This window comes from Cebus imitator, unplaced genomic scaffold (genome assembly GCF_001604975.1).
Source record: "Cebus imitator isolate Cc_AM_T3 unplaced genomic scaffold, Cebus_imitator-1.0 Scaffold429, whole genome shotgun sequence".
Taxonomy (NCBI): domain Eukaryota; kingdom Metazoa; phylum Chordata; class Mammalia; order Primates; family Cebidae; genus Cebus; species Cebus imitator.
Window position 1 is genome coordinate 640946 of NW_016107744.1, and position 22338 is coordinate 663283.

A 22338-nucleotide genomic window follows, 5' to 3' on the forward strand; every position below is an offset into this window, starting at 1 on the left:
TCCTTTATGTACCCATCCGTTATGCCTGGAATTTTTTCTGCTCCCTTATCAATCCTTCAAAAACCAGCTCAGTAACACTTCCTCTGAGAAGCTTTTTCAGATTCTTTCAGCTGAATTAGCTATCTTCATACAGTTTTACACTTTATAGCAGTTATGACACAATGAACATTTGCTGAATAAATACCCTCAGTATAGTAATACTTAACCTATTTCTTAAACTACTAGTCTCCCTATAGTAAAGACACCAGCCAGGGCTCTAAACTTTTCCTTAGGATTAAATATGGTTTTCAAGTCCATTCTTAGGGCCAGAATCATAATAGTGATTCTGTTATTTTCTCTTGATCTCATCAAGCTACAATTTTAAAAATAATGATACTAACTAGGATTAGCAAAGAAATAAATTCATTAGAAACTGTATGCTATGGATACAGGATCCCACATTTTCGCTGTAATCATCTGTATAGTGTTGCATGTAGTAACTCAATTATAAAACTAATAAAATTTGATCCTAAAATTTGTCTTTATAAGGGACTACTGAGATACTATTAAACAAGATTCTCTAATTTTTTTTCCCTAAAAGTGATGCCACTAAGTTGTTTCTAAACATTGATGATTCACAAGTGCATTTCCCAATTATTGGCCAGCAGTTTCTCTTGCAGGTGCATACTCAGTGTACTGTCATATGTAGAATGATTTTTTTTCAGATTTATAAGGCAAAATCTTGATTACATAAAATTTAGAAAATAAGAGCATAGAAGGGAAAAGAGTCATGATCCTACTACTCAGAGACAAGAGACAAACAGTTTATATGTATTTTTTATCTTTTATCTGAATTTTGCGGTTTGTTTTATCATATAATTAGTTTCATAGTGTATTTACAGTTTCACATCTTGACTCATCACTTAACCCTCATGTAAGAATTTTCTCTTTTCATTAAAAATTATCTGAATATATTTCTAATGGTTGGGCTATTTCTCCAGCTTAGAGATCACCATACTTTCATTTGTTATATGGGTGCATTTCGATTTTTTATTCCATATATGTTATAATAAATAGGATAGCGATGACTGGTTTATGAAAAAGTCTTGGACTACCTTGTGGAATTATTTCATCAAAGGTTATTGTTAAGCATTACCTAATTGCTCTTTGGAACGATTTCAACAGTTTCTAATAACTCAGTGTATGATCTCATTGCAGCTTCAGCAGCACTGAATATTACTGGCTCCTTAATTGTTTCCATTTAGATTAAAAATGGCATCCTGTTTTTACTTTATAAGAAATGAATTTTAAAGGAGGACATAGAAAACTACATAGTCTATGTAGTCTTCCAAAGGAAAATCATTTTGTAATAATAGCAGTAGTTTATTCTGCCAGGTACTGTTTTAGACACTTTCCATAGATTAACTTAATTCTCACAACTGTATGAGGTAGGTATATTATTCATTTCTGTACCAATAACAAAACTAAGCTCAAAAAGGTTAAGTAATAAAGCATGGGTGATAGACATTCAGATTAACTAAAGATAGAAGAAAATACTCAGCAGTTAGGGAATTAGTGTTTGTGTTGTAATAGCAAAGCTATAGCTTGTTCAACCAGCACTGAGATTTTCCAAAAAAGAAAAAAATCCAGTAGCTAATTGTGCTAATGGGACAGGGGAATTGAGAGTACTGAACTATTGCCAATCAACAGCCTCTCTAATTACCCTCTGACTGAAGTTTTTGTTTTTTCTTAAGCAATTGGCAGCAGGTTTAAAAACTTTCACATTCATGATTAGTGAATATAATTGCACTTCTAAGGACAAAGGCCAAAAGAAAACTAGTAAATGGGTAGGGTATGGTGGCTCACGCCTGTAATCCCAGCACTGTAAGAGGCTGAGGCGGGCAGATCTTTGAAGTCAGGAGTTCGACATCAGCCTGTCTGGGTTTCACCATGTTGGTGAAACCCTGTTTCTACTAAAATTACAAAAAATTAGCCAGGCATAGTAGTGCACGCCTGTAATCCCGACTACTCAAGAGGCTGAGGCAGGAGAATCACTTGAACCCAGTAGGCAGAGGTTGCAGTGAACTGAGATGGCACCATTGCAATCCACCTTAGGCAACAAGAATGAAACTCCATCTCAAAAAAAAAAATAAAAAGAAAGAAAACTAGTAAGTGTCAAAATAATTATATCTTGGGCAACTACAATGTAAAAAGGAATAATATTAAAAATATTTAGCATACATAGTTGTTGACATGAAAGATACTCATAATGTATGAAGTGAAAAGTAATTCAAAAACCAGAATTGATGGTATGGCCCCATTTGGTTTAAAAAATGTAGTCATAGAAGCTGAGTGTGGTGGCTTTTGCCTGTAATCCCACCACTTTGGGAGGCTGAGGCGGGCAGATCACTTGAGGTCATGAGTTCAAGACCAGCATGACCAACATGGTGAAACCCCAGCTCTACTAAAAATACAAACAAATTAGCTGGGCATGGTGGCACATGCCTGTAATCTCAGCTACTTGGGAGACTGAGGCAGGAGAATTGCTTGAAACCGGGAGGTGGAGGTTGCAATGAGCCAAGATCACACCATTGCACTTCAGCCTGGACAACAAGAGTGAGACTTCGTCTCAAAAAATATATATATATGTATATATATATGGGCATAGAAAAGAAGTCAGGATGTGTATACACCTCCCAGGAGGTGGGATTGTTGGGGTTTTTAACATTTTCTTTGACTTTTTTTTTTTACATTATCTAAAATGAATATTCTTGCTTTTGTAACTAAATAATGCAGTTTTGTTTTGTTTTTGAGGCAGAGTCTCTGTCGCCCAGGTTGGAGTACCGTGGCACAATCTCAGCTCACTGCAACCTCTACCTCCCAGGTTCAAGCAATTCTGATGCCTCAGCCTCCGAAGGAGCTGAGACTACAGGTGTGCACCATCACTCCTAGCTAATTTTTTTTTTGTGTGTGTGTATTTTTGTAGAGACAGGGTTTCGCCATGTTGGTCAGGCTGTTCTCAAGCTCCTAACCTCAAGTGATCTGCCTGCCTCAGCCTTGTGGAATGCTGAGATTACAGGAGTAAGCCACTGCACCCAGCCTAATGCAGTTATTTTTTATGAAAGGGGAGATGGAGAAAGGAAGTGGTCACTTGATTATACAGCACAGTACAGAGGTGACTTGATGTTTTTTCAGTAAGTGGTTCTGGGTCATTTGATATCCATATGAGAAAATACATATTTTTACCCCTTTCTCATAACACAAAGAAAATTCCAGATAGATTATAGACTATATTGTTTAACCTTATGAAAAGTTAAACAGTAAAGTTTTTGAGAAAAACAAAACAACTTTGTGACCTTCAAATTGGAGAACATTTCTTATTTATTTATTTATTTAGACAAGGTCTCCCTGTCACCCAGGCTGGAGTAGGATGATGTGATTCTAGCTCACCACAGCTCTGAATTCCTGGGTTCAAGTGATCTGCCTCAGCCTCCTGAGTAGCTGGAACTACAGATGTGCACCACCACACCCAACTTATTTATTATTATTTTGTTTAGAAACTGGGTCTCACTATGTTGCCCAGACTGGTGTTGAGCTCCTGGCCTTAAGCATTCCTCAGTCTTCCAAAGTGCTGAGATTATAGATGTTAGAACACAGAAGTACTAATCAGAAAGAAAATAAGTTGGCCTATATTAAAATTAATCATTTCTGGTCAGCAAGGCTCTATTAAGAGTGAAAAAGTTACTTCCAGAGTGGTTGAAGGTATTTGCAGCATGTATGTTCAACAAAGGATTCATATACAGAATGTAAAAGAAACACCTGAAAATTAATAAGAAAAGACCCATCAACTCAATAGAAAAATGAGTAAAACACTCAAACCACCACTTCATAAAAGAGGATATCCAAATGGCCAATAAACATCTGAAAAGGTGCTTAACATGTTTAGTCATCAGCGAAATGCAAATTAAAACCACACTAGGTACCCCACCTACCAGAATAGCTAAAGTGAAAAACAATAGAAAATACTAAATTGTTGGAGGAGTTGCAGTTCAACTAGAACTCTTGTACTGCTACAGGGAATATACATTAGTACAATCAGTTTGTAAAAGTGTTTAGCAGTATCTGCTAAAGTTGAACACATATACTTTGACCCACTGATCTCATGTCGAGGGCATATTCTCAAAAGAAATACCTATGCCAGTTCTCTTCCTGAGTTTTCACAATGTCATTTCTGCTGCAGTTATTGATCATAAAAGTTGCAAGGCCAGTAAAACTCCGGCATAAGGAAATATACTCCACCTCTTGATGGAAGGAGTATCAAAGTTAGATGCAGAGGGGAAAGGTGGCAGAGAGGTATGATGCATTGGGGCTTGTATTCTAACACTATACCACATTGTTGCTTTCTCAGCTCCTGGGTATCTATCTACCCTCTTTATGCTGGGCAGTCTCACCTCTCCAACAGTGATCTTGGACAAGATTTAAGACAGCTTCCCGATAGGGTTTCACCAGCTCATTCACAAGCTGGTGGGAAAAATCCCTTGCTTTGACAGCCCCTGAGAGTGCTAGTCTGTCTCAGTGTAGCAGCACCTTTCTGGTTCACCATCAGCGAGGCAGGCACTTACTTGTTTTCTGGAATCTCTGGCCATGAGTCAGCCCGCAGGGTAATAGTCCATTTTAATTTTCTCAGGCATGAGTCAGGCACTGGTCATCTCTCTCTCCAACTAAAGGAAACACTCCAAAGGTACACTTAATGCCCCCTCACTCCTCCCCAGGTTGGAAATTTACAGCCTGACTACCACTCCCTCTAAAGAAACTCTTCCCTACTCCTACAAAAGCTTTTTCCTCTCAGATCGCATTTTATGACTCTGACCTGCCTAAGGAGTCTACAAGCTGTGCAACACCTTGTAGACTTGTGTCTAAACCATTCTTTTTATAAGTTCTACACAGAGAGATGTATGTCTCACCCTCAATTCAGTTTCCTATTGTCCATTATACCACTTCTCAAGCAAAACTAGACAATGAAAGTAAATTCTATCCTAAAACCCTGTTTGTTAGTAGTGTACACATATGATGTGTGGCTAATGTATACACTATACAGTATACACTAGTATAGTGTATACTGTATAGTATATGCGTGATACTAGAGGATATGACTTCAATACCCCACTTAAAAAAAAAAATGAATAGAACAACCAGGCAATTTATGCAAAGTCTACAGCTAACATTATGCTCAGTGGTGAAAGACTGAAAGCTTTTCCTCTAAAATCAGGGACAAGGCCAGGATACCCATTCTGGCCACTTCTATTTGACATAGTATTAGAATTTCTAGCCAGAGCCATTAGACAAGAAAAAGAAATAAAATTATCCAGATTGGAAAGAAAGAAGTAAAACTACCTCTGTTGGCAGTTAACATGATCTTATATGTAGAAAACCATAAAGATTTTGAAAAAAAAACAACAAAAAAAACTATTACAATGAATAAATGAAGTCAGCAAGTTACAAGATACAAAATCAACACAAAAATTAGTTGCATTTCTGCACACCATCAAAAAACAATCTGAAAAGGAAATTAAGAAAAAAAATTCAATTTACAATAACATCAAAAAGAATAAAAAACTTAGGAATAAATCTTACCAAGGAGGTAAAACACTTGTATGCTGAGAATTATAAAACATTGCCGAAAGAAATGAGAGAAGATACAAATAAAAGGCGTCTTGTGTTCATGGATTGTAAGACAATATTGTTAAGATGTTCATACTACTCGAAGCAATCTGCAGATTCAATGCAATCCCTATCAGAATTCCATTGGGGGCCAGACACAGTGCCTCATGCCTGTAATCCCAGCTCTTTGGGAGGCCAAAGTGGGAAGATCACTTGAGCCCAGGAGTTTGAGACCAACCTGGGCAACATGGAGAACCATTTCTACAAAAAATATAAAAATCGCTGGGTGTGGTGGCATGCTCCTGTAGCCCCAGCTACTCAGGAGACTAAGTTGGGAGGGTCTATTGAGCCCAGGAGGCTGAGGCTGCAGTGAGCCATGATTGCACCACTACACTCAAACCCAGGCAACACATCGAGAACCTGCCTTAGGAAAAAAAAAAAAAAAATTCTAATGGTATTTGTTGTAAAATAGAAAAATTTATCCTAAAATTCATATGGCATCTCAAGGAACCCTAAATAGCTAAAACAATTTTGAAAAACAGTAACAAAATTGAATGACTCACACTTTCATATTTCAAAAATTATTACAATATGACAGTAATCAAACTGGTGTGTTCTGTCAAAAAGACAGACAAATAGAGCAATGGAATAGAATAGAGAACCCAGAAATAAATTATTTTATATATGGTAAAATGATGTTCAACAAAGGTACCAATAATAGACAATGCCAAGGGATAATTTCTTCAACAAATGATGTTGGAATACTGGATATCTGCATGTAAAAGAATGAAATTGGATCCTCATCTTGCACTCTACAAAAATTAACTCAAAGTGGGTTAAAGACATTCACTAAGACCTTGGCTGAGTGCAGTGGCTCACTCCTGTAATCCCAGCACTTTGGGAGACCAAGAAAGGTGGATTGCTTGAGTCCAGGAGTTTGAGACCAGCCTGGGAAATATGACAAAACCCTTTCTCTACAAAAGGTACAAAAAATTAGCTCGGCATGATGGCGTGCACCTGTGGTCCCAGCTCCTCAGAAGACTGAGGTGGGAGGATCAATCACTTGAGTCCAAGAGACAGGTTACAGTGAGCCAAGATCGTGCCACCACACTCCAGCCTGGGTGACAGAACAAGACCCTATAAAAAAAAAAAAAATAAAAAAAAAATCACAGACCTAAATGTAAAACATAAAACTAAAAAAAAAAAAAACAAAAAAAAAACAACAAAAAAAACCCATTAACGTAAGATCTAAAACTTTAAAACTCCTAGAAGAAAACATAGGGCAAAGTTTCATGACATTGGATTTTGCAATGTTGTTTGGATATAACAGCAACAGCACAGGCAAGAAAAGCAAAAATAGATAAATGAGACTACATTAAATTTAAAAACTTCTGTGCATCAAAGAACACAATCAGAGTGAAAAATACCCTATAGAGTGGGGAAATAATTGCAAATCATCTCTAATAAGGAGCTAATATTTAGAATATAAAGAACTACAACTCGACAACTGAAGAATTAAAAAATCTAACTAAAATATAGTTACAGAACTTGAAAAGATGTTTCTCCAAAGATGATATACAAATAGATAAGCATATGAAAAGGTACTCAACATCACTAATTATTAGAGAAATGCAAATCAAAACCACAAAGAGATGTCACCCACACCCATTAGGATGACAACTATCAAAAAAAATAAAATAAGTGTGGACAAGTATGTGGAGAAATGAAACTTGTGCACTGTGTTGGGATGTGAAACAGCATGACCGCTATAGAAAACAGTTTAGTGGCTCCTCAAAAAATTAAAAATAGAACTACTATATGATCCAGTGATTCTACTTCTGGATATATATCTAAAAGAATTGAAAGCAAGGTCGCAAAGAGAGAGCAGGGTCTCAATCCCATGCTCATGGCATTGCCATGCACTACAGTCAAGAGATGGAAGCAACCCAAATGTCCGTACATGGATGAATGAATAAACAAAATGTATTATATACATATAGTGAAATATTATTCAGCCTTAAAAAGGAAGGAAATTCTGTCGTATTCTACAACATGGATGAAACTTGATTGAGGACATTATGCTTAATGAAATAAGCCAGTCACAAAAAGATAAATGCTGTATGATTCTGATTATATGAGGTCCCTAAAGTTCACAGAAACAGAAAGCAGAATGGTGGTTACCAGGAGATAAGGGAAAGGGGAAAAGAGATGTTTAATGGGCACAACATTTCAGATTTGTGAAGTGAAAAAGTTCTAGAGATCCATGTCACAACAATGTGAATATACTTCACGCTATTGAACTGTACACTTAATAATGGTTCGAATTGTAAATTTTATGTTTTTTACCACAATTCAAATAAAATAGGTAAATACAAAAGAAAACGCTTCCTAACTATGGTCAAAGAAAGTGATGCGACAACAGAAGAAGAGGCACAGAGATGTTGGTTTTGAATATGGAGGGAGGAGGTTATGAACTAAGGAACATGGGTGGCCTCTAGAGGCTGGAAAAGGCCAAGAAATATGTTCTTCCTTAGAGCTTCCAGAAAGGATCACAGTGCTGCTGACACCTTGATTTTAGGACTTCTGACCTACAAAATTGTAAGATAATAAATTTGTGTTGTTTCCAGCCACTAAGTTTGTGATAATTTGTTACAGCAGCCACAGAAAACTAATACACCATGTCAGCTTTGAGTGGCAGAGTAATACAGCACAGGTTCTGGAGCTCAAATGCTTAGGTTCAAATCCTAGCTCTGCCACTCTCTAGCTTTGTGACCCTGTTTACTTAATCTCTCTGTGTCTCAGGTTCCTCATCCATAAATTGGGGGGTTTGTTTGTTTGTTTCTTTTCTGGAGACGGAGTCTCACTCTCTTGCCAGGCTGGAGTGCAGTGGTGCCATCTCTGCTCACTGCAACCTCTGCCTCCCAGGTTCAAGCAAATTCTCCTGCTTCAGCCTCCCAAGTAGCTGGGATTATAGCCATCCGCCACCACGCCCAGCTAATTTTTGTATTTTTAGCAGATACAGGGTTTCACCATGTTGGTCAGGCTGATCTTGAATTCCTGACTTCAGGTGACCCATCCACCTCGGCCTCCCAAAACGCTGGGATTACAGACATGAGCTACCACACCCAGCCCATAAATTAAGATTTTTAATAGTACCTCATGAAAAGTAGTGGGGAGGATCAAGGAAGTTAAGCCACCTAAGGTACCTAGTACAGTTTCTAGTAGACATTAAGTAGCCAATACATTTTACCATTATTATACTATTCGACATGGCTAAAATGTCATGCAACTGCAGGGTATTTCTGATCCTTTTATATTTATTGTTGTTATTATTCTGTGAAAAAAGATGATTCCCAATCTGATATGAATAAAGTGTTTGTGTAATTCATTATGCAAAATGTAAGAAGGATAATTTTTTTACACCAAGCTATATTAACCAAACCTCATTCTTAAACTTTTGGAGTCATTTTTCTCCTAACGAGATAGAGGATACTAATAGGCACAAGGCCCACTATGCTTCCTTAGCCTTTTCAATGTTTACTCTCCTACACATGCCACATGTATTCAGGCCATCTGGACTATTACTGGTCCCAGGATATACTCTGTGCTTTCTAATATCACTACATTGCTCTCTACATTCTTTTTAAAGGGTTCTTGGTTTTGTACTGGCAGAAAGTTCACTGGCATCTGTAGGAATGTACATGTTTTTCTGCATTTAGAATTAGATCCTAAAGTGATTCAGGAATGGTAAACTAACCTGTGTGCCAATTTACACATTCCTTTCCTCTCACTTAATTGTCACCTCCACCCCAATCTCCAAATGCCCCTAGAGTCCTTAAGAGAAGAAACAGGAGATGTCGCAAAAAATAGGAGGTCCTCTCAATGTCTAGATCACTGTGTTGCCTGCTCAGCTTCCCTCTGGTAGAACTTGAGAGGACACATGGTCTATAAGGCATCTTTGTGCCATAATTGCTGTCCCACTTTCCCTAAGAGCTGGAGGTATTTCACCAGATTTTATGTAAGTAATATGACATTTGGAGGGTTGGGATGTTGGAGGATTTTTTCATGACCCACCCATCAGAAGTGGTGTGTGACTTCTGAGGCTAGGTCTTAAACTGAGGTCTCTTGCCAACAACCAGCACCATGTGAAATAGATCTCCAGTCACTGTCAAACTTTCAGCCTGGCCAAAATGTTAATTGCAACCTCATGAGGGACTTCAAGCCAGAACCACTCAACTAAGCTGCTCCTGAATTCATGACCTTCAGAAACTACATTCATGAGAGATATGGGTCTGCAGTTTTTCTTTTTTGTAATTTGGCATTAAAGAAATGCTGGCCTTATAAAGTAGTGAGTTAGAAAGTGTGCCCTCTGCTTCTGTTTTCTGTAACAGTTGGTAAAGAACTGGTATCTTTTATTCCTTAAATCTTTGGTAGACTTCACCAATGAAACTGTCTAGGCCTGGCAATTTCTGTTTGGAAGGTTATTATTTATTGATTCAATTTTTTAAAATAGAAAGTCCTGTTTAGATTATCTATTTTTCCTTGTGTGAGTTTTAGTCGATTGTGTCTATGCAGTAATGGACAATGGCCAGGTCAAGTGCAGAACAGGACACAACCAGCAGAAAAGCCCTGAGGCAGGAAATAGCTTGGCACGTTAAAGTAAGGGAAAGGTGGCTCCTTTGTCCGGAACCTAGAGAGCCATAGAGGGACTGAGACAAGGAGGTGGGAGCATCAGGCAGAAAGACAGCAGACCGATAAGCTTTGCCTTCTCAGAATTTAGGACTCTATCTTAGGATAATGGGAAACCCTGACAGCTTTTACAAATCTCCTTGAATCTGAGATGTAGCCACATTCTGAAGTCCTCTCGATCTTTAAGATCTGCATTCTGCAAAGCCAAAAAACCTGTCTGGGAAAATTCAGCAATGACTAATAAGAGAGTAGATCAACAGGCAAACATTGATTATAATTATTATTTTTGCGGGGGCACAGGTATTAAAGCAGTGGTTCTCAACATTGGCTGCAAAGTGGAATCACCTGGGGAGTTTTGAAAATTCCTACTCCTTGAAACCCCAATTTTAGAGACTTGATCTAACTGGTCTGAGATAAGGTAGGAGGATTTCTAAATGCTTCTCAGTGATTCAAATGTGCAGCCAAAATTGAGAACCATTAGTAGGGAAGCTAGAATGCTCACAGTTTTAATAATTTGTATTCTGCCATGTGTGCATTCATTTTCAGAAGGAAGTTTTAAAAATAGCCAGTATGTTTGCCCTGAACTGTACTTAGTGCTTCAAAAAGGTAGACTTTTAAAATTGTCATGACAACCTCTCAAGAATTGTCTTACATACAATTGTTTTAATCTTATTTTCCCCCATTGGATGGATAAAGAAATTGAGATATAGAATTTCAATAATTTGCCCAAGGCTTCATCACTAATAAACAGAAGAGCTGGCATTTGAACTCAGGAAGTATGGCTCCTAAGTTCTCATTTGCATCTACTGTCCCCAAACCTCTATTTATGGAGTCAAAAGGAAGATGACAGCCTGCCTGCTTTCCACATTGCCAGCACAAAGAAAGAGAACTGCTTCTTGTAATTCAGGTCCTCCAAAAACCAGACCCAAGCCCAACAGGAAAAAGTCATAAAATAATAATCTCCACCAAAAGAGAAGAAATTTTATATTTATATATTTTTAACCACAAAATGAAATTCAAGTATTACAAAGAAAAATTACTAGAAACACAAAAAGTATTAATCCCCAATTAAATATATTGGCAGGTAAATTGAAAAAGAAGTAGGTCACTGTAGTGGCCTAGAAGGTAAAATAGAAGAACTCTCTCAAGGCATAGAGTAAAACAAAAGTGAAATGGAAATTAGGAGAGAAAAGATAAGCAACTGGAAGAGAAAGTCGAGAGGTCTAATATATAAAATATAGGCATTCTAGATACACAAAAGAAACATTGCAGGAGGGCCAAAGACCCAATTTTATGAATTAAAAGAGCTCCCAGAAATCCAAGGTAGACTAAATTGATGAAAAATGTTATATACACAATCAGGTAAAATTCCTGAACTTTAAAGAGCAAATATTATTTGCTACCATTTAGAAAGAAAAAATTGTCAAAAAAGAAAAAGAATCAGACTTGCATTGTACTTCTTATTTGTAATGCTAGAAACTTGAAAGCAGTGGAATATCATCTTTAGAGAAAAGGCAAGATTCTCTACCTAGCCATGATATGTGAATTATATCCTAAGCCCCCTGACTGACTGAATGGACCCCTGTTGGCCAAGGAGACCCCGGAAAAACTAAAAATTCAATTTCTAGCCATAATGAGACAGGAAGTCAGTCACACCTCAGTATACCCTTTTGTTCATTAACGTACCAGATCTTCCTTAAGAGTTAAACAGAAAGCAGCCCTGGAAAACCCTTCCACTGACCTCAGCTTCAACCACAACCTGACACTATGGCCAGACTCCCCTACCTTTTGCGGTTTAAACATGGCAGGTTACCAGTTTCACAAAGTTTTCCTTCTTGATAAATAACCACTGACTATGTACTGTTTCTGGCCAGTTTATAGAGGCTACTGACACAGCACCTCTGTGTCCTAAGTTTCACATTTTGATGTATAGAGCCCAATTTTCCTGCATTGTAATGTTAAGTCTCCACCCCAAAGTGAACATGGAACATATGTAACATGTATGTTTGCTTACCATGCATGCCCGTAACCCCCCTTCATGAGTGTTTATAGTTTCTCCTTTAGCCTGTTAAGTATGCTTTTAGCCAACCCATTTAGCATAAAACTACAGTCCCACCCTACCTTCCTCAAAGTGTCGGCTTTTGGTCTTAGCTAGAGGCTGTGCTTCCCAGCCTACAGGATGCAGCTCTAGTCCAGAAGTAAAGTCCTCTCTAGATTTATAGATTTCATGATTTTTAGGTTGACGGATATAATTAATCTGTCAAAGAAAAAAATGGTCTTTGAGAATGTGCAGTAATTCAGAGGGTAGATCACTCATATGACTCATCTGAGAAAGATATTAAAGAAAATACAACAGTCTGTACAAGCACCTCAAAATAGTGAGAAGAGAGAAAAAACAGAATGAGCAAAAATATACCCTGCCATGTATGTGCATAGTTATATGTAAATGAATAAGAATATACTGGGTGTAGTAGTCTGTTCTCACATTGTTATGAAGAACTACCTGAGGCCAGGTGCGGCAGCTCACACCTGTAATCCCAGCACTTTGGGAGGCTGAGGCGGGTGGATCACCTGAGGTCAGGAGTGGAAGATCAGCCTGGCCAACATGGCAAAACCCCGTCTCTACTAAAAAATACCAAAAAATTAGCCAGGCATGGTGGCGGGCAACTGTAATCCCAGGTACTTGGGAGGCTGAGGCAGGAGAAACACTTGAACCCAGGAGGCGGAGGTTGCAATGAGTTGAGATTGTGTCATTGCACTCCAGCCTGGGAGACAGAGCGAGATTCTGTCTCAGAAAAAAAAAAAAAAATGCAAAAATAAAAGCTGTTCAAAAGATTAAAATGATAAAGTTAGCAAAATAATAGCCAAAATATCACAAGCAAATGCAAACAAAAAGAAAGCAGAAATGGCACCAATAAGAGTAAGTGGAATTTAAACTCAAAAGCACTGAACAGGATAAAGATTGACATTATGTAATTTTTAAAAGGCACAATTTGGTCAGGCATCGTGGCTCATGCCTATAATCCCAGCACTTTGGGAGGCCAAGGCAGGCAGATCACTTGAAGTCAGGAGTTTGAGACCAGCCTGGCCAACATGGTGAAACGTTTTATCTAGTAAAAATACAAAAACTAGCCAGGAATTGTGGCAGGTGCGTTTAATCTCAGCTACTCAGGATGCTGAGGCAGGAGAATTGTTTGAATCCAGGAGGCAGAGGTTGCAGTTAGCCGAGATTGTGCCACTGCACTCCAGCCTGGGTGACAGAGGAAGACTCTGTCTCAAAAACAATGAATAAAATAAAAAATAAAAGGCACAATATATAAAAAAGGTTTAATTTTATTGTGTTTATTTTATTTCTTTATTTTATTAGAGACAGGGTCTCACTCTGTCACCTGTGCTGGAATGTACTGGCATCATCCTAGCTCATTACAACCTTGAACTCTTGGACTCATGAGTCCCCTGCCCCAGCCTCCCAAGTAGCTAAGACTACAGGCATGTGACACCATGCCCAGCTAATTTTTAATTTTTTTTTTTTTTTTTTTTTTTTGTGGAGACAGGATCTTGCTATATTGACCAGGATGGTCTTGAACTCCTGGCCTCAATCAATCCTCCTGCCTCGACCTCCTAAAGTGTTGGCATTACAGACATAAGCTACCATACCTGGCCTGAAAAATGTATAATTTTTAAATTCTATACACCAAACATCATGCTGGTCAATTACGTAAAGCAAAAACATTATAAATGCATAATATAAGCCGGGTGTGATGGCTCAAGCCTGTAATCCCAGCACTTTGGGAGGCCGAAGCGGGTGGATTACCTGAGGTTAGGAGTTCGAGAAATGCATAATATAGATACATATTTAGTGGAAAACATAAATATATTTCTCTTAGAATTGATCAATTCTAGGGGAACTGCACAATAAATTACCTTGCTTTAATAGCTACATTTAGAATCTTAAAAAATCTTACATTTCTCTAACAGAAAATATTCTTTTTTGTATATCCTTAGAACATTTACATATACCATGTATATGCTCACAAAGAACATTTTTAAAAAATAACAAATTTTAAAAGGTAGAAATACTAGTGACTACCTTCTCAGATCATAACACAATAAAAATTAGGGGAAAACCAAAGGTAAGTTATAAACTATTTTGGAAGCAGTGAAAAGAAGACTGTTATACTAAAACTTATAGGTCATTTGAAAGCTGAATCCAGAATGAAATGTTTGCCACTAACTAAATGCATTATTAAATAAGAAAAACAAAAAAGGAACTAATTTTTCATCTTAAAAATTAAAAATTAACAAAATATACTGGGACACATGGATTTTAAAAAATGATCTACTGGCCCAAATCAGTGAAACAGAGAACAAACAGAAAGAATAGAAAGTGTGCATAATTAAATAAACTGGTCCTTTGAAAACAAATAAATTCGAAAATTCCTCATGAGTCTGATAAAGTGAAATGGATACAGCAAAAATAGACACAATTAGGCATAAAAAAAGACATACTGCATATTCAGCAAAGAGGAAAATAATTATAAGACTACAAGGGGACTTCAAAAAGTTCATGAAAAAAATAGATTAAAAGATACAAATAAGCAGGAGGATCACTTGAGGCCAGGAGTTTGGGATCAGCTTGGGCAACAAATAGAAACTTTGTCTCTATAAAAAGAAAAAAGATAAAAATAAAAATTACAAATTTCATTTCTCAAAATGAGCTCCATCAAGTCCAAAACAGTTTTGTAAGCAATAAAACCAGCCATTTAGTCTATCCCTAAAGAACTGAGGGTCCTGGGAATTTAACCATGTTGATGCAGTCTGTTTTACATCATTTACTTAAGGAAAACGGGTGCCCTTTCAGACTTTTTAAGATAAGATACAAAAATAAGTAACAAGGGGCCACATCAGGACTGTGAGGTGGATGCCTAATGATTTCCTATCAAAACTTTCACAAAATTGCCCTTGTTTGATGAAAGGATGAGCAGGAGCATTATTGTGGTACAGAAGGACTTTGGTAAAGCTTTTCCAGATGTTTTTTCTGCTAAAACTTTGGCTAACTTTCACAAAACACTGTCATTATAAGCATATGTAATTGTTCTTTAGCACTCCAAAAAGCCAACATGCAAAATTCCTTGAGTATCCAAAACAACTGATGCCATGCCTTTGCTCTTGACCAGTCCACTTTTGCTTTGACTGGACCACTTCCACCTCTTAGCAGTCATTGCTTTGATTGTGCTTTGTCTTCAGGAGTGTAGTGATAGAACCATATTTCATCTCTAGTTAAAATTCCTTGAAGAAATATGTCAGAATCGTGGTCCCACTTGTTTAAAATTTTCATTGAAAGCTCTGCTCTTGTTTGCAGCTGATCTGGTGCAACAGTTTTGACACCCATGAAATGGACAGATTGCTCAATTTTTCAGTCAGAATTGTGTAAGCTGAACCAATTGAGATGTCTACGGTGTTGACTATTGTTTGTGCTGTTAATCATTAGTCCTCTTCAGTTAGGGTACAAACATGATTAGTATTCTCCTCATAAATTGGATAATCTTCCACTGCAGACTTCATCTTCAGTATCATCTCTTCCCGTCTTAAAAGAAGCTCTCCATTTGTAAACTGACGATTTCTTTGGGGCATTGTCTTCATATACTTTTTAGAAAGCATCAATGATTTCACCATTCTTCCACTCAAGCTTTCCCATAAATTTGCTGTCTGTTCTTGCTTCAATTTTTGCAGAATTCATGTTGCTTTGATTGGGGCTCTTTTTAACCTCATGTCGTATCTTTCTTAGTGCCCCAAATTAGAACCTGTTCAGACATGTTATAACAAGTTAGTACAATTTGTTTGCTTTGGTGCAAACAAAATTTGAAATTTGTGCATAGATTTTTTTCATAATATGCATTTTCCATGAACCTTTTGAAGTCTTACTACCAGCAATTTTACAGCAACAAATTTGAAAGCCTTAAGCAAATGAATAATTTTTTAGTAAAATATGTTACCAAAAATTGGTACTCTGTATAAAATTGCCATCTTTATAAAAGAGATAGTGCTATGGACAAAATTCTGTCCCTCAGAAATTCATATATTGAAACCCTAACCCCCAATATTTGGAGATAGGGCCTATAGGGAGGTAATTAAGAGTAGGGACCTAATCTAATAGGGTTGATGCCTTATAAGAAAAGGAAGAGTCACCAGAGCTCTCTTTCTCTCTTGCTTTCTGTGAGGACACAGTGAGAAGACAGTCATCTGCAAGAGAGTTCTCACCAGGAATTGAACCAACTGGCACTTTGCTCTAGGACTTTCCAGTCTCCAGAACTCTGAGAAATAATTTTTAGTTGTTCAAGCCACCCAGTCTGCAGTGTTTTGTTATGATAGCCCAAGCAGACTAAGACAGATTTTGGTTGCAGAAGTGGGGTGCTGATGTACAAATATCTAAAAATGTGGAAGTGGCTTTGAAAGTGGGTAATGGATAGAAGCTGGAGAAACTTTGAGATCCATGAGAGAAAAGGCCTGGATTGCCGAGAAGAGACTGTTGGTAGATGCTCACTGGTTCCTAGATAGCCGTGGCAACCCAGTTTCTCCCCTCTCTTCTTCTTACCCGTCGTTTTCAGAATAATGGTAGAATGTGATGGGAATTCAATATGCTAAGATAGGGAGGACCTTCCCCAAACAGCCGAGGCCCTGTTTCTATCCCTCTTAGGAAATGTAACATCTTGAATTAGGGAGAGACTGACCAGGACAGCTTGAGCTTTGTTCCCTTCTCCTCTGTAATCAGGGTATACTTTAAAGCTTTTCCCAATGATTTATTTTTCTCTGAAAGTATATGATCCAGAGTTGGCTACCTTTCTGTGTCCCTCAGCTGTAGTGCAAGTGGGGCACAGGTCATTGAGGCTCGATCCCTCCCAGGCAGATTTTTTTGAGTCTTGGGGAACAAGCTCATGATGGATCCTAGGCTACTTTTGCCCCTTGCTGCCAATCTGTAAGTTAAAAATCTGTTTCATGTAACCTATTGCATGTTAGTATGTTTTGTCTCATGGACTCGGGCAATCCTGCAGCCCAGTATGCAGTGAGTAGAATTATTCAGATTCCTATTCCTGGTGGTTGACATAAGGGAGGATCTTTTCTGTCCTCCCCATAGTGGGAGTCCTCCCTTGAGATGGGTTATTAGTAAGACTGCTTGACAAAATTGGTTCAGTGAGCAGAGTCCAGTCTGACAGACCATGTCTTTATTGGAGAAGCAGGAGTGATATGCCCTAGTACTCAGCCCCAGATGGAGATGTCCGCCTAGGGATATAGGGTTTAAACATGCAACTGATTGATTTATGGGGAAGGAAGAATGACACATGGAATATAGGTTACATAACCCCTGCACCTTGCCTCACAGATGTGAGGGAGCTGGCTACATGGACTGAAGCAACAGGAAGAAATGTGGAAACAGGGGAGCATGTGCTCAGTTCCCTGGTTGTTGGGCATTTATGTAATCACTCATTCCTGGACCTGGACAGCTAAGGAACTGGGTACTCAGATAGACCCTGAGGCACAGGGAACAAGACCTCAGATGGTCCCTGAGTAATTTAAGATGGAATCAACAAGTGCAACGTGGGCCTTCACAGGAAGGGAAACTTATGATCTCAGGGACAGATACGGGCAAAAACCAAGAAAGGATATATTATCTTGGCTATCTTAGATAGTTGATCAAGGAGAACAGAATGTTTTGCTCTCCTGAAAAATAAAATGGCACAAGTAGGGATGAGACCCAGGTCTCCAGGTTCCTATTGCAGGCTAATGGCCCTATACGTCTGTCAAGATAAAAGGGGAAAAAATAAACATTATATCAGAAAGTTTGGGGAGAATGTGGTAATCCATGTTGCTTATCTGCTGGTAGAGTTTATCTCCTTATAGCTGGGGCACTTTGGGCCGTTTCAGGTGCTAGCGACCGTGGTTACAACCACTTGAGTATATTATGGGCATTGACATTTTGGCTGCTTGTGACACAGAGCATCACCACCACCTCCTGACAGCTAAGAATTCAAGCCTTAGCAGTGGGGCATATCCACTCCTACCTGCCACTCAAGTGACTTAAGCTCCAGTGGGTTATTCAACAAAAGCAGTACTGTATGCTAAAAGGAGAACAGGATATTACTGAGTTAATTCAAAATTTAGTATGGACAAAAATGTTACAACCCATCCTGTTACAATGTAACAGGATGGCTGGTCAAAAAAACCTTCCAGGTATGAAGATTAACAATGGACTGTCATGTGCTGAATACCAAGGCTACTTGGGCAGGAAGACAGAAAAAAAAAAAAAAAAAAAAAAAAAAAAAAAAAAAAAAAAAAAAAAAAAAAAAAAGAGTATACCAGATACAGTCAGGCAAAAAAGTTTAACCTTGGCAGTACCCACTCATAAAAAGGAGGCTCAATGACTGGTAGGCCTCTTTGGCCACTAGATACAGAATGTACCCTATTTGGGTGTTCTTTGGGTTCCCTTAGTCAAAGTGACTAGCAAACTTAATTTTGAATGGGGCCCTTTGGAGCAGAAGACCCTGGAAGTCATTTAAGAAGCCATGGCTCAGGCACTACCTCAAAAAATTTCAGAGCATGCCAACCTAATGAAATTACAAAGGTTTACAACCTCCATGCATGCTGATTAGAGTCTGTAGCAACATAAAACTGCCACTGAGGACTCTGAGATTTGAACATGTAAGTTACCTGAGACAGCCACCAGATATGCATCTTTTGAAAGGCAATGTCTTGCTTGTTATTGGACACTGGTGGAGACTGAACAACTTATGGCAAGGGTGCCACATGTGACAATGCAACCTGAACTTCCCATTCTTACTAGGGTGCTTATAAATCCCCAAAATAAAATTGGATAGGCTCAACAAAGCTCAGTTAACAAATGTAAATGGCACAGTCAAGATTGAGCCCAACTGGAACACCAAGGGACCAGTAGGCTCTGTGAACAAATGGCTAGCTTATCAGAGAAGACTAAGGAATATTGAGGGTATGCTTTGACTCTTCCTGTGGCCACTTGAAGCACAAGATTCAGGGAGTGCCTACTAACAGTATGACATGGTTTACTGATGACTCTACAAAACAACAAGCTGGGGTCCACTGGGCTGGGGCTACCATCTCACCAATGTATGGCCATCTTTTGACTGAGGTTAAACATGAACATTCTGCCAATGATCTGAACTAGGTGCAGTGGTTATGGCCATGCAAGCCACCCCTACAATCATATCTTGCTATATTTTCACTTATTCATGGGCTGTTGCTAACAGCCTAGCCATCTGGTCAGCAGAATGGCAATTGAATGACTGGACTGTTAAAGAACCCACTGTATGGGGACAAGAACTATGGCAACAGCCTTCTACCTGGAAGGGACAAGTATACAGATTCTCCTCCACTTACAATGGGGTTATGGCCCAATAAACCCATTGTAAGTTGAAAAGATCTTAAGTTGAAAATGTATTTAACACACCTAACATATAGAATATTATAGCTTAGTCTGGCCTACCTTAAATGTGCCCAGAGCACTTACATTAGCCTGCAGTGGGTAAAATCACCTAACATAAAGCCTATTTTCTAATAAGATGTTGAATATTTTGTGAAATTTATTGAGTACTGTACTGAAAGTGAAAAACAAAATGGTTGTATGAATTCTCAAAGTATAGTTTCTACTGAATGTGTATTCTTTTGCACCATTGTAACGTTGAAAAATCATAATTCAAAACATAATTAGTCAGGTATGTCACTTGAGTAGATACTGGGACTACCATAGCTGCCCTTGCAAAGAATCTATGCCATGTTTTTGGATACCCTGTGGGATTTCTTTCTGATCAAAGAACATCCTTCACTCCCCCAGCAACATGACAATGAATATACTCTAATGGGATATGATGGACTTTACATGCACCCCATCATCTGCAGATGAATGGAGCTATTAAACAGTGATACAGCTGACTCACAAAGCAACTGAAGAAAGAGCATTAAGGAGGTCTTGTAGTGGGTTGGTACTTCCATTTGACTAGGGTAGTATGGACACTAAACTCTGCACTCTATCACAAGAGAAATAATACAGCAATGCAGCATATGTTGGCAAACATGGAGTTTGGTTGGGGTGGAGGTGAACCAGGTAGCTGCCCAATTAGGCTGCACCTATGAAATTCCAATCTTAGTGTTCCTGATCATTCATTTTCCTTTTTCCGCTTTAGAGTGCACATCTTGGGGTGGTTAATGGTTCACACAATAGTATTTCAGACAGGGTTCCCTAATTCTAATCTGGAAGTATAAGCTTTCCCTGGGATTCTCTCTTCTATGGGAGCCCACAGGGGTGGAAGACATCAGAATGTCAAGTTTATACAGAATGTGACTTCCTTTCCTTGACTAGATGGCTGAGGCCAAAAGATCTGGGTCAAACAACAAGGGCAATCAATGGGTGCCTGCAGAGGTAGTAGGCTCAGGACAGGGACAGACAGACTGAGTCATTACACCAACTAAGTGCAACCCCTGTCTGATAGGCAGAGAACATCTGAGGTTGAGAGAAGGAGAGAGGGGAACTAACCTGTCAACTTGTTCTTTCTATAGGATCATGGAAGCAGAGTCCTGGAAGCATGAGACCTTTGTGAGATTTTCCCAAGCTGTGAACACTACGATGTAGTATTGGATTTGCCATCCTGGATCTTACTCTGTCACTGACCAGAGTGACTCCCTTGTCCTCCCAGTGGTCAACTATGCTGGCAATCCTAACACAACGGATTCTAGGCTTCTTTTGTCTTCCTCTGCCAATCTGTAAGTAGTAAATCTGCTTCATGTAACTTGTTGCATGTTAGTATGTTCTGTCTCACTGGCCTCAAGCAATTGTTAACACTGCAGCCTGGGATGCAGTGGGTGGAATTGTTTAGAATCCTATTCCTAGTGGCTGCCATCATAATGATCTTTGTTGTCCTTTCTGCACTAGTAGTCCCCCTTTGAACTGGTTATTAGTAAACCTGCTTCACAATAGAAATATGAGCATCAAAGGAGATTCTCTTCCAGAGAATAAGAAAGGAGAGCTGGAGAAAAGGCCTCCATCTTCTCAGAGAATATGTAAATAATCATGAGCAGAATATTGGCAGAAATATGGTGTTAAAAGCCATTCTGGTGACATTGCAGATGAAAATGAGGAACATGTTATTGGAAACTGGGGAAAGGTAATTCTTGTTTTAAAGTGGCAAAGAACTGGCCCAAACTATGTTCTAGTAGTGTTCTGTGAAAGAAAAACTTGCCAGCAATGAAACTGGAATCTTTAGCTGAGGAGCTTTCTAAGTAAAGTGTTGAAGAAGCAGCTTATTTCCTCCTAAGCACTATAGTAAAATGCAAGAGGAACAAGATGAATTTAAAAAGGAATTTTTAAATAAAAGGAACAATAAGTTAAAGATTTGAAAAATTCTCAACCATCCATATTGCAAAAAACAAAGCTTTGTTCTAAAGGGAACATCAAAGATATGGCTGGATTATCAATTGATAAAGAGTTTATAGGATTCTATTAACAGAAACACTGCCAGTTTGAACTGAAGGACATGGAGATGGAATATAATAAAGGCTGCCAAATTTTTGGAATTTTACGGGACAAGATCATAGAGCTATTCAGCTGTCAATACTTGCTCTTCTTTAAGAAAAGGGAAGAATAACCCAAAGATGATTTCAGTGATCAGCAGGGCTGCCACTCCCACCACAGGCCCAGGAGGGAAGGATGTTTCCTGTTGGGTTTCAGAAAGTTGGGTACTTACAGAGAGCCACACGGAAGGGGCCCTGGCAGAAAGCCATAGGGGCAGGGCCCTGGAAGAGCTCAAGAAGTATGACCATCCCACAGAGCCATGGGGGTGGCACTGTCACCCCATGGGTCCAGAAGATGGGACCATCCCTTCAGTGGGTCTGGAGGATGGAGCATCAAACAGAAGAGGATTATTCTTCAATATACATATTCTGCGTGTAATATGAGTATGAATATTGGGGGTGAGGGGTGGAATA

The 22338-nt window shown here is 38.7% G+C and overlaps 1 protein-coding gene across 3 annotated transcripts in view; it reads left to right on the forward strand.

The window, feature by feature from the left end:
* TMEM19 (transmembrane protein 19) overlaps positions 1-21143 on the forward strand; it is a 43150-nt gene extending 22007 nt beyond the window's left edge. Inside the window, exon 7 of one of the 3 annotated variants that reach the window (XM_017510077.2) lies at positions 20914-21143. The gene's annotated coding sequence lies outside the window, so the exon portion shown is untranslated. Of the gene's footprint in view, positions 1-8005; positions 8271-8817; positions 8829-20913 lie in introns of those variants that run through there. The other 2 variants (XM_037731904.1, XM_017510076.2) reach the window with 2 other exon arrangements.
* Positions 21144-22338: the final 1195 nt, after the last annotated feature.